Source organism: Oncorhynchus masou, chromosome 25 (assembly GCF_036934945.1).
Source record: "Oncorhynchus masou masou isolate Uvic2021 chromosome 25, UVic_Omas_1.1, whole genome shotgun sequence".
NCBI lineage: Eukaryota > Metazoa > Chordata > Actinopteri > Salmoniformes > Salmonidae > Oncorhynchus > Oncorhynchus masou.
Window position 1 is genome coordinate 38,367,489 of NC_088236.1, and position 17,592 is coordinate 38,385,080.

Genomic DNA, 17,592 nt, shown 5'->3' on the forward strand with positions numbered 1-17,592 from the left:
ATCCTATTGGTGCGTTCTAGCATTTATTTGCATATTTCCATTAGGGAACTTTGGCAAAGGGTCACATCTACAAAACTTATTGCACTCTGTAACAGATTCTAGTTTTGGGAAAAGATAACTAATTGAGATCGGGCTTTTCTTCTTCTATGAGAAAAATCCGCAGAACGCCAGCCCAGTTCCATCTCGCTCCATACTCTCCCACTGGGCTTCCTCTCCTCACCATATTTGGTGAGGGGTGGAAATTCCAACCGGATGCTTCAGATTTATACATCCGGTGAAACATCAGTCTCCTTGTTCCATCTGTGGTTGTGCCGTTTGTCCACATTGACTAAGCGACACCTCGTGGCAAAACAGCAGAACACCGGAAGCAGGGTTTTCAACAATAATTACTGAAGCGGGGTACGAGCCAATCTTTCCCCATTGAAACAGCCTGGTATAGAGGTCCTGGATGGCAGGGAGCTCAACCCGTGATGTACTGGGCCGTAGGCACGCACAACCCCCCACAGCGCCTTGCGGTCAGATGCCAAGCAGTTGCCATACCAAGAGGTGATGCAGCCAGTCAAGATGCTCACCATGGTGCTGCTGTATAACTTTTTGAATAACTGAGGGGCCCATGCCAAATCTTTTCAGCCTCCTGAGGGGGAAGAGGCATTGTTGTGGCCACTTCACAACTATGTTGGTGTGTTTGAACCATGATAGGTCCTTAGTGGTATGGACACCAATCAACCCTGTATGCAACTGTTTTTACTTTCCACATGAATACATTCTGCCAGATCATACCAGAGATACACACACATGTTCAGTGTACATGAATTGACATTTGCCACTGTTGAATCCAGATGGAAACAATTCAACAAAAACACGTATTTCACCCTGCATACACCATCTCTCCATGTCCACCTGACCTGCCCATTAGGAACCAGACCAGGAGCTTGAGGACCCTGTCATCCAGCCGAACCACAACACCATGCTTCATTTCATACAGATGAATACTGTCTGTCCCCCAGCATAAGTTATTCCTGGGGTTCACAGCATCCGTCTCATTGCCAGGGCCAGGGAGTTGAGCTGGTAACAGAAGAAAGAAAAGTACTGGCCATTAGTGGGACACAAAGGACCTGGCCACATCCTCATGCTCCAGAAACCTGATGATGTTTTGTTCAAGTTTACAAAATGTCTTTTATCAACAATTGATGGTATTCACAACTAAAATGTATCATGAATAAATGTATTCAAGAGCAGGCAGAAGACAGCTGAATGGTAAAATGAATTCAAAGTTACTGATGCTTAGGGTGGTGAGGAGAATAACATCTGATATTCAAGTAATGACTACACACCATGATACATGGCTTGTGCTCCTGTCCATGTGAATAGACTGGCAATGCCATGAGCTCTCAGGTAGACCTCAATCTGGTCAGTCAGATTCAGTTAAGCCATTTTGTCCCTGCGATACCTATCAGGGACCAGGTGGAACTGGGTGTGGCCATAACAGCCTGGGTCAGGAAACTTGGCTCCTGGGAAAGCAAAGAGAGAAAAATAACCATGTTGAAATAGATACCGACACAAAATACTTTGATACTACTACCACCAACACTAGTGGAAACAATGTGTGTTTGGTTGAAGCCCCCCCCCCACCCCCTATGAGAATAACAAAGTAAATGACTAAAGCAGAAACAGAACGGTTGCAGGCTGGCGCAAACATATTGATCAACATTACTAGATTAACAACCAAAACTTTGTGACACTCACTTAACATCCAGCTCCAACTCCATTATTACCTGTTAAGATGCTGTTCTCATACTGTCTCCTGAATATATGAAGCAGGTCTGGGGTAAACTTTCATTTGGAAACTATTCGCACTCAAATGTAGGTCTAATTCCATGCCCAAAAAACAGTTAGCCAAAACCCAGCTTGACATCAATGTTTGACATATGATAATAGCTAGCTCTCGAAAACCCTGGGCGGCATTCTGCCTTCTCCCTAGAATCCCAGCCATTATCTTCGCCCACAAACTATCGCTTGCGACGCGGCTTTCGAAACCTTATGGACCTTATCTTTCGTCAGCGAGAAAGAATCCTTCAAATAACATTATACACTTATTGAAGTAGTTTTGCACAGATCCATGCAGGTTATTGAAATTCGGTCTTAGTATTAACGATATGGTCGCTTCTAAACACAAGTCATTTTTTAAAATGAATTAATGACTGTAAAGTCAACATTGCGGGCGCCGCCACGGTTGTTGCTAATGACAGTAGGTTCTTCTTCTGTGCGTCTCGTCCAACATCCTCAAACGCGGAATATCGCATCTATGTGGAGGTTGAAATACTATTCGAGTGAAAATAATGTCTGGGCCACTGGAAACTGTATGCTATAAATGGAATGGTTATTCTAATCTAAAAGGTTATGTTTACAACATTTTACACCAATCATGTAACGCACGATTCTGAAAATCGAACCGTTTTGAAATAACGTTTCGATTCTTCAATACAACTTTGTCCTCAGGGGCAAAGCATACTTCATATCAGGCTAGACTGCTATTCTCCAAACTGAATTTGCACAGCGTGCACTAATGTATAGCTATGCATTTTCGCAGGCACAATGTTTCCGGACAAGTGTTTGCCATTCACGCCCTGCATACCGAACTGATGTAGCTATTCTGTGAATAAACCTAATTGTTTTAATCTTAGTCGTCAGCATTTGTTTAATGACGGAGATGATCATGGGCAAATGTGTCCTCCAAGCGGCACAGTAGTGCCTACTCACCAAGTGGTTGGCATTGTTAGAATGGTTCATTGACGTTTTCCAGTTGACAGTGCTGCACTGGCACAGCAGTGTTTGCGCTGTTAGGCAGACATTTTTATCAAGGCCAGTTCGGAAGCCGAAGTCTACACCCCTTCGTCCGTGATTGGTCAAGTGTAGGGAGTCTTTGTTGTCATTCAACGAAAGACGATTCGTTTTCATGCACGTTTCCCATATAGAAATAATGCACCAAACATCTTAGTTAAATGTATAATTGCGCGCCTAAAATCTACTCGGCAAAAACTTCAATATTGACACATTCTTTAGTTATTTTAGATTAATTCTGACTATTTCCGTTATTTTTCAAGGTAAACTGACTGAGAACACGTTCTCATTTCCAGCAACGACCTGGGGAATAATTACAGGGGAGAGGAGGCGGATAAATGAGCCAATTGTAAACTGGGGATTATTTGGTGACTTTGAGGGCCAGATTGGGAATTTAGCCAGGACACCGGGGTTAACACACCTACTCTTACGATAAGTGCCATGGGATCTTTAATGACCTCAGAGAGTCCCCATGGGGCATTGGGATATTTTTTTAGACCAGAGGAAAGAGTGCCTCCTAATGGCCCTCCAACACCACTTCCTGTAGTATCTGGCCTCCCATCCAGGAACAAACCAGGACCAACCCTGCTTAGCTTCAGAAGCAAGCCAGCAGTGGTATGCAGGGTGGTATGCTGATTACTGGCTACAGTGTCTCAACATGGACAAACAATAGGGTAGTAGGGGTAACTATCCCCACGAGGAACAATGTCTAATTGCTGAGACAAAACAAGCAACGTTTGGCAAAAAAAAAATGGTATATGGATGAAGGTCATGCATAGGTAAATAAATTATAAAGGGAAATAAATTTGCTACACTCACATTAACATCTGCTAACCATGTGTATGTGACAAATACAATTTGATTTGATTTGAAATGTCACCATTAATATCTGCACTATGAGGAGATTCCATGTAAAGTCCCTCTTTTTAACTCACCTGCACATGAATTTTCTTTGTTGTTCCTTTTCCAAACAATACATTATGTACAATTACACAAAATATTATTTCAAATCAAATTTCAAATCAAATTTATTTATATAGCCCTTCGTACATCAGCTGATATCTCAAAGTGCTGTACAGAAACCCAGCCTAAAACCCCAAACAGCAAGCAATGCAGGTGTAGAAGCACGGTGGTTATGAAAAACTCCCTAGAAAGGCCAAAACCTAGGAAGAAACCTAGAGAGGAACCAGGCTATGTGGGGTGGCCAGTCCTCTTCTGGCTGTGCCGGGTAGAGATTATAACAGAACATGGCCAAGATGTTCAAATGTTCATAAATGACCAGCATGGTCGAATAATAATAAGGCAGAACAGTTGAAACTGGAGCAGCAGCACGGCCAGGTGTACTGGGGACAGCAAGGAGTCATCATGTCAGGTAGTCCTGGGGCATGGTCCTAGGGCTCAGGTCCTCCGAGAGAGAGAAAGAAAGAGAATTAGAGAGAGCATATGTGGGGTGGCCAGTCCTCTTCCGGCTGTGCCGGGTGGAGATTATAACAGAACATGGCCAAGATGTTCAAATGTATTTATTATTTGTATAATGCAAGATTTTACATCCCAGCAGTCTATAAGGTGACATTCAGGAGGTTTTCAATAGTTGTTTTTTATTCCCATAAAAACATTTTTTTGACTATAATATTGGAATAGAATATAACTAATAACATTAAATAACATCAGAAATAACATCTATTAAGAATAACTTAACTAATTAACTCAACTCTTATGCTCTGCTATTGTGGCCAATGTGAAATGGCTAGCTAGTTAGCGGTGTGGTGTATGCTAATAGTGTTTCAGTCGGTGACGTCACTCGCTCTGAGACCTAGAAGTAGTTGTTCCCCTTGCTCTGCAAGGGCCGTGGCTTTTGTGGAGCGATGGGTAATGATGCTTCGTGAGTGACTGTGGTTGATGTGTGCAGAGAGTCCCAGGTTCGAGCCCGGGTCAGGGCGAGGGGATAGATGAAAGTTATACTGTTACAATGATGCTGTTGACCCGGATCACTGGTTGCTGCGGAAAAGGAGGAGGTCAAAAGGGGAGTGAGTGTGGCCGATGTGAAATGGCTAGCTAGTTAGCGGTGGTGCGCGCTAATAGTGTTTCAGTTGGTGACGTCACTCGCTCTAAGACCTAGAAGCAGAGGGGCGGAAGCTACACTATTACACAATTCTAATTTGTACATAGGACACAAATAAAGCTATCCCCAGGAAAATTGGAGCACAACTAATCAGCCCACCTCCTGCACTGCTCACACCCAATCCAGTCCCCACCTGTGACTGAAAATGGGGAGAGATGCCAATTGAAAAGCTGTCTTTTAAAAATGTAGCTAGCCATCTATCATTCGGAAAGTATTCAGACCCATTTACTTTTTCCACATTTTGTTACATTATTCTAAAATGGATTACATTCTTTTTTTTCATCAATCTAAACACAATACCACATAATTACAAAGCAAAAACAGGTTTTTAGAAATGTTTGCAAATGTATTTACATAAGTATTCAGACCCTTTGCTATGAGACTCTAAATTGAGCTCAGGTGTATCCTGTTTCCGTTGATAATCCTTGAGATGTTTCTACAACTTTATTGGAGTCCACCTGTGGTAAATTCAATTGATTGAACATGATTTGGAAATGCACACACCTATCTGTATAATGTCCTACAGCTGACAGTGCATTTCAGAGCAAAAACCAAGCTATGAGGTTGAAGGAATTGTCCGTAGAGCTCTGAGACAGAATTGTGTCGAGCTACAGATCTGGGAAAGGGTACCAAAAAATGTCTGCAGCACACAGTGGCCTCCATCATTCTTAAATGGAAGAAATGTGGAACCACCAAGACTCTTTCCATAGCTGGCCGCCAGAACAAACTGAGAAATCACAGGGAAAGAACCAGATGGTCACTCTGACAGAGCTCCAGAGTTCCTCTGTGGAGATTGGAGAACCTTCCAGAAGGACAACCATCTCTTCAGATCCCACCAATCAGGCCTTATGGTAGAGCAGCCAGACGGAAGCCACTCCTCAGTAAAAGGTACGACTGCCCTCTTGAAGTTTGCCAAAAGGCATCTAAAGACTCTCAGACCATGAGAAACAATATTCTCTGGGCTGATGAAACCTGAATGCCAAATGTTACGTTTGGAGGAAACTTGGACCATCCCTACGGTGAAGCATGGTGGTGGCAGCATCATGCTGTGGGGATGTTTTTCAGCGGCAGGGACTGGGAGACTAGTTAGGATTGAGGGAAAGATGAAAGTAGCAAAGTACAGAGTGATCCTTGATGAAACCTGCTCCAGAGCGCTCAGGACTTCAGACTGGGGTGATGGTTCACCTTCCAACAGGATAACAACCCTAAACACACAGCCAAGACAACACTGGAGTGGCTTCAGGACAAGTCTCTGAATGTCCTTGAGAGGCCCAGCCAGATCCCGGACTTGAACCCAATCTAACATCTCTGTAGAGACCTGAAAATAGCTGTGCATCGACTCTCCCCATCCCACCTGACAAAGATTGAGAGGATCTGCAGAGAAGAATGTGAGAAACTCCCCAAATACAAGTGTGCCGAGTTTGTAGTGCCATGCCCAAGAAGACTCGAGGCTGTAATCGCTGCCAAAGGTGCTTCAACAAAGTACTGAGTAAAGGGTCTGAATACTGATGTACAGTGGGAAGAAAAGTATGTGAACCCTTTAGAATTACCTGGATTTCTGCATAAATTGGTCAAAAAAATGTTATCTGGTCTTCATCTAAGTCACAACAATAGGCAAACACAGTCTGCTTAAACTAATAACACACAAACAATTATAATTTTTTCATGTCTTTATTGAACACACCGTGGAAACATTCACAGTGCCGGTTGGAAAAAGTATGTGTACCCTTGGATTGGGCAGATTGTGGCAGCTCAGCGCGCTTGGTCTCTGGTGCGCTGGGATTGGTTAGTTCGTCCTATGCCTGCGCTCCGCCCGTGCCGGTCTAAAGTGGGCATTGAGCCAAATGGAGAGGTGCGAGTGGTAAGCACCAGATCTCCAGTGCTCCCTCACAGCCCGGTTCGACCTATGCCTGCACTCTGGAGGGGCCGGGCTAAAGTGGGAATTCAGCCTGGAGGAGTGGTGCCAAGGCTGCGCACCAGAGCTCCAGTGCTCCCCCACAGCCTGGTTCATCCGGTGCCTCCTCTACGCACCAGGCCTCCTGTAGGTCTCCCTCCTGTAGGTCGCCCCACGCACCAGGCTGTCTCTGCGTCTCCTCCCTCCAGTCCGGAGCCTCCAGAGGCGCCCTTCAGTCCGGAGCTTCCAGCGATGCTCTTCAGTCCGGAGCTGCCAGCGACGCCCTTCAGTCTGGAGCTTCCAGCAACGCTCTTCAGTCCGGAGCCTCCAGAGGCGCCCTTCAGTCCGGAGCTTCCAGCGACGCTCTCCAGTCCGGATCCTGCAGTGTCGCCCTCCAGTCCAGAGCCTCCAGAGGCGCCCTCCAGTCCGGAACCTCCAGAGGCGCCCTTCAGTCCGGAGCTTCCAGCGAAGCTCTTCAGACTGGAGCCTCCAGAGGTGCCCTTCAGTCCGGAGCTTCCAGTGACGCTCTCCAGTCCGGAGCCTCCAGTGACGCTCTCCAGTCCGGAGCCTCCAGTGTCGCCCTCCAGTCCGGAGGCTCCAGAGGCGCCCTTCAGTCCGGAGCTTCCAGCGACGCTCTCCAGTCCGGATCCTCCAGTGTCGCCCTCCAGTCCAGAGCCTCCAGAGGCGCCCTCCAGTCCGGAGCCTCCAGAGGCGCCCTTCAGTCCGGAGCTTCCAGCGACGCTCTTCAGTCCGGAGCCTCCAGAGGCGCCCTTCAGTCCGGAGCATCCAGTGACGCTCTCCAGTCCGGAGCCTCCAGTGACGCTCTCCAGTCCGGAGCCTCCAGTGTCGCCCTGCAGTCCGGAGCCTCCAGAGGCGCCCTTCAGTCTGGAGCTTCCAGTGACGCTCTTCAGTCCGGGGCCTCCAGAGGCGCCCTTCTGTCCGGAGCTTCCAGCGACGCTCTCCAGTCCGGAACCTCCAGTGTCGCCCTCCAGTCCAGAGCCTCCAGAGGCGCCCTCCAGTCCGGAGCCTCCAGCGATGCTCTCCAGTCCGGAGCTCCCAACAAGGGTTCCCAGTCCGGGGCCCACAACGAGGGTGCCCAGTCCGGGGCCCACAATAAGGGCGCCCAGTCCGGGGCCCGCTACGAGGGTCCCCAGTCCAGGGTCGGCGGCGAGGGTCCCCGCTCTAGAGGGTCTTACGTCCCTCACCAGAGCCGCCACCGCGGAGAAATGCCCACCCAGACCCTCCCCTATAGGTTCAGGTTTTGCTGCCGGAGTCCGCACCTTTGGGGGTGGGGTACTGTCACGCCCTGACCTTAGAGAGCTTTTTATGTCTCTATTATGGTTTGGTCCGGGTGTGATTTGGGTGGGCATTCTATGTTCTTTTTTCTATGTTTTTGTATTTCTTTGTTTTAGCCGGGTATGGTTCTCAATCAGAACAGGTGTCTATCGTTGTCTCTGATTGGGAACAATACTTAGGTAGCTTTTTCCCACATGGTTTTTGTGGGTAGTTATTTTCTGTTTAGTGTTTTCTGCACCTGACAGGACTGTTTTGGTTTCGTTTATTTCTCTTTGTTATTTTGTTATAGTGTTCAGTTACAATAAAAAGGCATGAAAACTTACCACGCTGCGCTTTGGTCCGATTCCTCTTCTTCAGACGACGACTCCCGTTACACTTCAACAGTATCTCAATATCTAATTTCCTTCATTTGCATTGATCTGATAAACACAGGATAGGTGTAGTATTTCATCAAATGAGAGACTTAATTTCAATCAGTAGAGAATGTGAATGTAAGGGATTTCTTCCATTGACGGAGAGGCGGTGTCATGTCTTATTATGTCTGTTCCTGTCCTTTCTCTTCACTCTGTCTCTCTCTGCTGGTCTTATTAGGTTACCTTCTCTTTCTCTCCTTCTCCAGCTGTTCCTCATCTCCCCTAACTAGCTCGTTCACCCTTTCCCCACCTGTTCCCTTTTTTCCCTCTGATTAGGTCTCTATTTCTCTCTCTGTTCCTGCTACTTTCGGTGTCAGATTCTCGTTTGTGTTTCTCATGCCAGAAGCAAGCTATCGTCTCGTTTGCTTCCTCCTAGTCCTATCCTGTCGGAGTCTGCCTGGCAGGTGCATCCTGTACACTTCTAACTATCTTTTGTTTGCACTGTGTCCAGTTCATCATATGCTACGTGTGATCAGGTACCACCGTTCCTCTGTGACCCGCACCGACCGCGAGCGACCTGCAGCCTGTCACCGCAACCCAGCTATTCATCAGAGGGACTTTATGTTTCATTTGTCGCCCTCTCTGCGGGTAGTCTATTGTGCCATTGACAACGTCGGAAGAGGATCTATGCCATTCCTGTTTTTTCATTAAAAGAACTCTGTTTCTGTTAAACCGCTTTTGGGTCTTCACTCAAGTGCATAACAGGCGGACCAAAGCGCAACGTGGTTATTTTGATTCATGTTTTAATAAATAACTTCACATGAACAAACTTACAAAAACAAGAAATGTGAAAACCCTAAACAGTCCTATCTGGTGCAAAACACAGACAGGAACAATCACCCACAAACACACAGTGAAACCCAGGCTACCTAAGTATGATTCTCAATCAGAGACAACTAATGACACCTGCCTCTGATTGAGAACCATACTAGGCCGAACATAGAAATACCCAAAATATAGAACAAACAAACATAGACTGCCCACCCAACTCACGCCCTGACCATACTAAATAAAGACAAAACGAAGGAAATAAAGGTCAGAACGTGACAGTACCCCCCCCCAAAGGTGCGGATTCCGGCCGCAGAACCTTGACCTATAGGGGATGGTCTGGGTGGGCGTCTGTCCGCGGTGGCGGCTCTGGCGCGGGACGCGGACCCCACTTCACCATTGTCTTAGTCCGCCTTATAGTCCGCCTCGGTGGCCATGGCCACCCTTCTCAATGACCACACTGGACAGAGGGGCAGCTCGGGACAGAGGGGCGGACGCTCTGGCGCCTCTGGGCTGAGGGGCTCTGGCGCCTCAGACTCCGGCAGCAGCGCCGGACAGGCGGAAGACTCCGGCAGCAGCGCCGGACAGGCGGGAGACCCCGGCAGCAGCGCCGGGCAGGCGGGAGACTCCGGCAGCAGCGCCGGGCAGGCGGGAGACTCCGGCAGCAGCGCCGGACAGGCGGGAGACTCCGCCAGCAGTGCCGGACAGACAGGACCACCTGCAGGGAGGAGACAGAGAGACAGCCTGGTGCGTGGGGCTGCCACCGGAACCACCAGGCTGGGGAGACCCTCAGGAGGCTTGGTGTTAGGAGGAGGCACCTGAAGGACCGGGCTGTGGGGGAGCACTGGAGCTCTGGTGCGCAGCCTTGGCGCCACTCCTCCAGGCTGAATTTCCACTTTAGCCCGGCCCCTCCAGAGTGCAGGCACAGGTCGAACCGGGCTGTGGGGGAGCACTGGAGATCTGGTGCTTACCACTCGCACCTCCATTTGGCTCAATTCCCACTTTAGACCGGCACATAGCCTACCGGGCTATGGACACGTACTGGCGACACCGTGCGCTTAACCGCATCACACGGTGCCTGACCAGTAACGCTCTGCTTATAATAAGCACGAGGAGTGAGCTCAGGTCTGCTACCTGGCTTAGCTCCACACCTCGTGTGCCCCACACCTCGTGTGCCCCCCAAAATGTTTTTTTGGGGGGGCTGCCTCTCGTACCTGTTGCACTACAGTGCTGGCTTCGCCAACCTCATTCTCCTGTAACCTTCCTTGCACTGCTCCATTGAATCCCAGGTGGGCTCCGGCACTCTCCCTGGGTCGACCGCCCACCTGTCTATCTCCTCCCAAGTTGTGTAGTCGAGATTCTGCTCCCATGTCCCGAAAACCTGACCTCGCTGTTGCTGTTCCTGCTGCTGCTGCCTCTGTTCTTCTCCTGCTGCTGCTCTTGCTGCAGCTGCTGTTTACCACGCCGCTTGGTCCTGTTGTGGTGGGTGATTCTGTAAGGGATTTCTTCCATTGACGGAGAGGCGGACCAAAGCGCAACGTGGTTATTTTGATTAATGTTTTAATAAATCACTTCACATGAACAAACTTACAAAAACAAGAAATGTCCTATCTGGTGCAAAACACAGAGACAGGAACAATCACCCACAAACACACATTGAAACCCAGGCTACCTAATTATGATTCTCAATCAGAGACAACTAATGACACCTGCCTCTGATTGAGAACCATACTAGGCCGAACATAGAAATACCCAAAATATAGAACAAACAAACATAGACTGCCCACCCAACTCACGCCCTGACCATACTAAATAAAGACAAAACGAAGGAAATAAAGGTCAGAATGTGACAGTGAAACACTTTCTTGAAAGACTGTAATTATTCAAGTGTTATAAATATTATAATTGTAATATTATAAATACAAGTTCAATCTGTACTTCAATGTACATCTGGTCTGCATTATAAAAACAGAGGAAGAAAGAGGATGTGGTGATAGAGCTGTAAAAGACAGAAAGAGAAAGAGGTATGAACAGAGGAGCAGGGAAGGCAGAATATGATTAATGAATCACAGTGCTACCCTAATATTCTCTCAGTTCATCACAATTACATAATAGTGTCTCTAGTGGTGTCTCCTAACCAGCCTTTTGCTCCCAGTCAGTCCAAAGGTTATCTTAAGAGCGGTTAAGGTGGCGATGACAGGACTGGGGGTTGGCATCCTCTCTCACATCAAAACATACCTGCTGACAAGACAGATAGAGAGAGATAGCATGTTAAAGCCTTGTTTTTTAAATTTATTCTGACACTGTCAGTCATCATAATTATCAGGAGGTGAAATGCAAAACTGAACTTGGATCATTAACTCCAGGACTACTACATCTCTATCTGTATTTCAATGTAAAGCATCTCTTTAATAATACTTCCTGTTGACCCGACCAAGTGACCTCTCACCTCTGATCATGCTGTGCCCTCTATGTAGCCAGTTCAGATGCAGGAGGGGTTCACCTAGAGGATTTAGGGAGAAGAGGAGAGAGGGATGAAGTGAAGGAGAGAGACTTATTGAGAAAAAAAAGGTAGTTAAAGAGACATTGTTCAACAGGAATCCATGTGTGTGGCCTCACCTGGTGTCTACACTAAGTGGCTGCAGAGTACTTTATGCGGAAAGACATGCAGAAAGATAAAGACAAACAATATAGCATAGTTATAGAAATAATTAAGGGTCTTATATTCTCCATGGTTGGCCCTCTTGCCTATTCTTTGAAGGTGGAAGGAGCCACATTTATACACCTGAGCCTGCTTACTGCACAACACAATCCATCAATCAGATTGATACATGACTGTGTAGGTGTGGGTTATAAGTTGTCTAAGTGTTCTACATTTTTTCAATATGGGTGATGAAAGGGGTTCACCTAGGGGTAATGATAGGGGCTGTACCAAATGTTTGATGTATTATAATAATTAATTATGCTTATGTGGAAATTAATAGAAGGGGATGGGTTATAAGAAAAGCTGATACAAATCGTGCTGAAGGTGATACTGGTGCATTTCTGGTATCTCTTAATCCCATTGTTAATTCAATTTGTGTGGTTCTTTTCAGGACTCAAGAGGAATGGGAGTAGAACCAGACTCACCCACCCTCACTAGCATTCCAGGAACCTCAGGAGTTGTTTCTCCCTTTAGAAGGCCATCCCTGGGATCAAATGGATCCGGGGGATTTGCCTAATCTATTTGATTTCAGAGGAGAATATTATGATTAAAGCTGTGAGACTAATTAGTCTCAAAGGGGGAAATGAAAGAGGTTCACCTAGGGGTCATGATAGGGGCTGTACCAAATGTTTGATGTATTATAATAATTGATTATGCTTAAGTTGTATTAATAGAAGGGGAGGGGTCATAAGACCTCCTAACATTTATTGGGTCCTAGACTACAGATTAACAATATATATATATATATATATATATATATATATATATATATTCATTATAGAGGTTTAGTATTATTCCACAGTTGTTTTCTAGACTCTGCCTCGTATAAAGAGACCCCTCTGAGAAATGTGTGACTGAGACAGAACTCTGCAGGGGAGTGTAGGAGATACAGTGCCTTGCGAAAGTATTCGGCCCCCTTGAACTTAGCGACCTTTTACCACATTTCAGTCTTCAAACATAAGGATATAAAACTGTATTTTTTTGTGAAGAATCAACAACAAGTGGGACACAATCATGAAGTGGAACGACATTTATTGGATATTTCAAACTTTTTTAACAAATCAAAAACTGAAAAATTGGGCGTGCAAAATTATTCAGCCCCTTTACTTTAAGTGCAGCAAACTCTCTCCAGATGTTCAGTGAGGATCTCTGAATGATCCAATGTTGACCTAAATGACTAATGATGATAAATACAATCCACCTGTGTGTAATCAAGTCTCCGTATAAATGCACCTGCACTGTGATAGTCTCAGAGGTCCGTTAAAAGCGCAGAGAGCATCATGAAGAACAAGGAACACACCAGGCAGGTCCGAGATACTGTTGTGAAGAAGTTTAAAGCCGGATTTAGATACAAAAAGATTTCCCAAGCTTTAAACATCCCAAGGAGGACTGTGCAAGCGATAATATTGAAATGAAAGGAGTATCAGACCACTGCAAATCTACCAAGACCTGGCAGTCCCTCTAAACTTTCAGCTCATACAAGGAGAAGACTGATCAGAGATGCAGCCAAGAGGCCCATGATCACTCTGGATGAATTGCAGAGATCTACAGCTGAGGTGGGAGACTCTGTCCATAGGACAACAATCAGTCGTATATTGCACAAATCTGGCCTTTATGGAAGAGTGGCAAGAAGAAAGCCATTTCTTAAAGATATCCATAAAAAGTGTTGTTTAAAGTTTGCCACAAGCCACCTGGGAGACACACCAAACATGTGGAAGAAGGTGCTCTGGTCAGATGAAACCAAAATTGAACTTTTTGGCAACAATGCAAAATGTTATGTTTGGCGTAAAAGCAACACAGCACATCACCCTGACCACACCATACCCACTGTCAAACATGGTGGTGGCAGCATCATGGTTTGGGCCTGCTTTTCTTCAGCAGGGACAGGGAAGATGGTTCAAATTGATGGGAAGATGGATGGAGCCAAATACAGGACCATTCTGGAAGAAAACCTGATGGAGTCTGCAAAAGACCTGAGACTGGGAAGGAGGTTTGTCTTCCAACAAGACAATGACCCAAAACATAAAGCAAAATCTACAATGGAATGGTTCAAAAATAACCATATCTAGGTGTTAGAATGGCCAAGTCAAAGTCCAGACCTGAATCCAATCGGGAATCTGTGGAAAGAACTGAAAACTGCTGTTCACAAATGCTCTCCATCCAACCTCACTGAGCTCGAGCTGTTTTGCAAGGAGGAATGGGAAAAAAATTCAGTCTCTCGATGTGCAAAACTGATAGAGACATACCCCAAGCGACTTACAGCTGTAATCGCAGCAAAAGGTGGCGCTACAAAGTATTAACTTAAGGGGGCTGAATAATTTTGCACGCCCAATTTTTCAGTTTTTGATTTGTTAAAAAAGTTTGAAATATCCAATAAATGTCGTTCCACTTCATGATTGTGTCCCACTTGTTGTTGATTCTTCACAAAAAAATACAGTTTTATATCTTTATGTTTGAAGCCTGAAATGTGGCAAAAGGTCGCAAAGTTCAAGGGGGCCGAATACTTTAGCAAGGCACTGTAAGAGACTAGTCAGACATTCCACAATAAATCAAGTTTGGGAAGTTGACATTTATTGCCAAGGCCTTAGAAACACTGGAACTATTGTATCTCTCTTGTAAGTTTATGGAGCTGTGTATGCATGGGCTTGGTCTGAAGCGTAGAAGGTAATGACGTATACAGTGACATCACAAGGACTGATCATGTCAACATCTTACTTTCAAAATCTAAGCTAGCAGTCATTATCAGTTGTCATCTAGTCGACAATCTACTTGCAAATCCACACTCGCCCCCTTTTGCCCTCCTCCTTTTCTGCAGCAACCAGTGATCCGGGTCAACAGCATCAATGCAACAGTATAGCTTCCGTCCCTCTCCTCACCCCTACCTGGACTGGAACCAGGGACCCTCTGCACACATCGACAACAGCTACACTCAAAGCATCGTTACCCATTGCACTACAAAAGCCACGGCCCTTGAAGAGCAAGGGGAACAACTACTTCAAGGTCTCAGGCCCTTGAAGAGCAAGGGGAACAACTACTTCAAGGTCTCAGATGGAGTGACGTCACCGATTGAAACGCTATTAGCGCGCACCAGCACTAACTAGCTAGCCATTTCACATCACTTACATATGCTGCTACATAAATGATGTGCTATGCAAGGGAGAAATGTATACTGTAGCTAAGAAAGTAATACCAAGTGCATGTTGTGTAGTAAGCTGTTGGTAGCCCATGTGCCTCACCTGAATAATTTGATCTATTTTCACATTGTTCGTGGCACTTGGTGTGCTTGTTTGGCAACTTTTTTGTACAACTTTGACAGTGCTACTGAGAGAAGTTGTGGTGCTTGGCTTGCACGTGCAAATTCAGCACACACAACATTCTATAATATAATTGCGTTATTAAAACAGCTTATTTAATGCATCAAATAGTGTTATATGATGTTATCTTTTTTGACACCCAAATACCCAAACGGTATTCAATGTGCCTCACCCTAATAATTTGGTCTATTTTCCCCTCTTAATTTCGTCTACTGTTCTAATATGGTGGTGCTCAAATAGCCTATAACCTGTTTTACAGAAACGTAATCATCGAATATTGTAAGAGCTTTCATTGTCTGTTTATATGCCCCATTTATTTTGACTTGTTGTACAGGGAGCACACTGTAATAACGGCCAATGTTCTGAATTCTGTCGCTGTGTAACATCTGCTTCCAACTCCCACTCTCAAACAGTAGATTCCCTGATCGCAGCTCACTTTCCAGCTCACACTCTCAAAGACATAGGATCCCCTGAACACAGCTCACTCTCCAGATCCCAATTACCTGAATTCCGATCACCTGTTCATGATGAATAGTTATGATCACACACTATTTAGTTCAGTTCTTTGCACCACATCATTGTGAGCTATTGTTTGTTTCTATTCGGAGCGCTGTTTTTCCTGTAATGTAATCCTCCCTTGCATGATCATTTTTGCCTGTCTCACTAACGACGCCTTTTGCCTATTCCCTGCCTGTACCTTAGCCTTTCGTATTTCCTGTTATTAAGCTATTGCCTGATCTCCTGGACGACGTTACTAGCCTTTTCCCTGCCTGTGCTGTTGCCTTTTTGGACCCCCTGTGTATGACCTTCTGCCTGCCCCTGGACCCAGCTACCTGCCTCCTCCTGTGGTCCTTTACAAATAAACACCTGCTGCGCCCTGCGCTTGAAACCTGCTCTCTGTCTCCCATCGTGTTCATCACACGCTGTACGTTTCAAAAGTGCTGAACAAAGAGTTATTGACTACGTCCGTCGGCGCTTTCTCATGAATGTCTTAATCGAAATGATGGATTGCCCCTTATCCGCTTGTCGTCCCCTTTTGCCATAGTTTGTACATCTTAATTGTCATTAGAAACCATATTTGTTTAAGCAAGTCTGCCATATCAGCTATGTTTTTATGTATGACTTATGACTTATCATATGACTTATAATATGACTTATGACTTCATCATACTCAAATTAGACCGCACTGAATATTATGTTACTATTCTCTCCGTCATCACTTCTATGGACTGAAACTACACACAGTAACTGCCCTATCCAGAATAGCCTACTCTCTCACTTTGACAGCTAGCTAGCTACCTACAAATGCATTTGGATTTATTTATTTTTTACAGTGATAAATACATCAAGATACCTAGCTAATATGAAGTTAGGCAGCTGGTGATATTTAATGCATTTTTTTTTTTTTACATTTTCAAAATATATTTACTTGCTTGAATAGGTTCTCCCAGCCATGTGGACGATTCAGCCATGTGGACGATTGGAAACAGGGCAACAAAGTGTGTTTGTCACCAGAGCGTTTTAAAGCATATTATTATTTACCTGTGAATAAATTCCTGAAATTGAGAAAGGATTCAACTATTTACCCATTTAATACCCAGACCTTCATACCGACTTGCTATGCTGAATTCTTGACGCACAATCAAACGTGCTGCTATATGCTGCCATATGCTGCCAGCACACCCACAACCGAGCAACTCTGGGAAATATATCGCGTGCTAGTTAGTGAACACGAGCCGTTAGACTTTTCTCAGAAATATGTTCTCCTTTTTAAGTTAATTTAACGTCCATTTCAATCTTCTTGACTGTCCCTTTTAGCTTGTTTGTTTATTTTTGTTTGTTTTGTAGGCTCGCCTACAATTATTTCATATCTTTACTGACTAGTTCAAGTATTCCCAGTTTGTAACTTATTGATTTTAAGTCCTCTGTATCCATCGAGGACTCACGTTTTCTTTTGGAGATTGGTTCTCCTTGTTTACTTTCCGTCATGTTTGGGGTTTTGCTTGTTTTCGTAATATTTTGTCGATACATTTCTCTAGCCATATGATTTGTTTTGTGTCGTTATCCAGATTGAATGTTATTACCCACCAGTACTTGAAGTGCTAATATTTAAAGATATTGAATACTACGTTTTTATCTTGAGGTGATCTGCACTGCTGTGTTCAGTCTGCTGTTGATTAATGTAATTGTACAGTTTTCCTGTATGTACTTTTTTTTAAATAAACACAAATATTTTGAAT

General features: G+C 45.2%; 2 long non-coding RNA genes across 3 annotated transcripts; both read right to left on the reverse strand.

Moving 5' to 3' along the window:
* Nucleotide 1: 1 nt before the first annotated feature.
* LOC135514286 (uncharacterized) lies at nucleotides 2–2,881 on the reverse strand. The gene is made up of 3 exons (XR_010451652.1): nucleotides 2,761–2,881; nucleotides 1,335–1,511; nucleotides 2–1,065 (listed from the first exon to the last, which is right to left on the reverse strand). It is a non-coding gene; the product is annotated as an uncharacterized LOC135514286 (long non-coding RNA).
* A 7,480-nt stretch (nucleotides 2,882–10,361) lies between these two features.
* LOC135514288 (uncharacterized) lies at nucleotides 10,362–17,022 on the reverse strand. 2 transcript variants are annotated; one of them, XR_010451653.1, is made up of 4 exons: nucleotides 16,782–17,022; nucleotides 11,784–11,837; nucleotides 11,443–11,572; nucleotides 10,362–11,333 (listed from the first exon to the last, which is right to left on the reverse strand). It is a non-coding gene; the product is annotated as an uncharacterized LOC135514288 (long non-coding RNA). The 2 variants fall into 2 exon arrangements; XR_010451654.1 differs by lacking the exon at nucleotides 11,443–11,572.
* Between the last annotated feature and the right edge of the window lie 570 nt (nucleotides 17,023–17,592).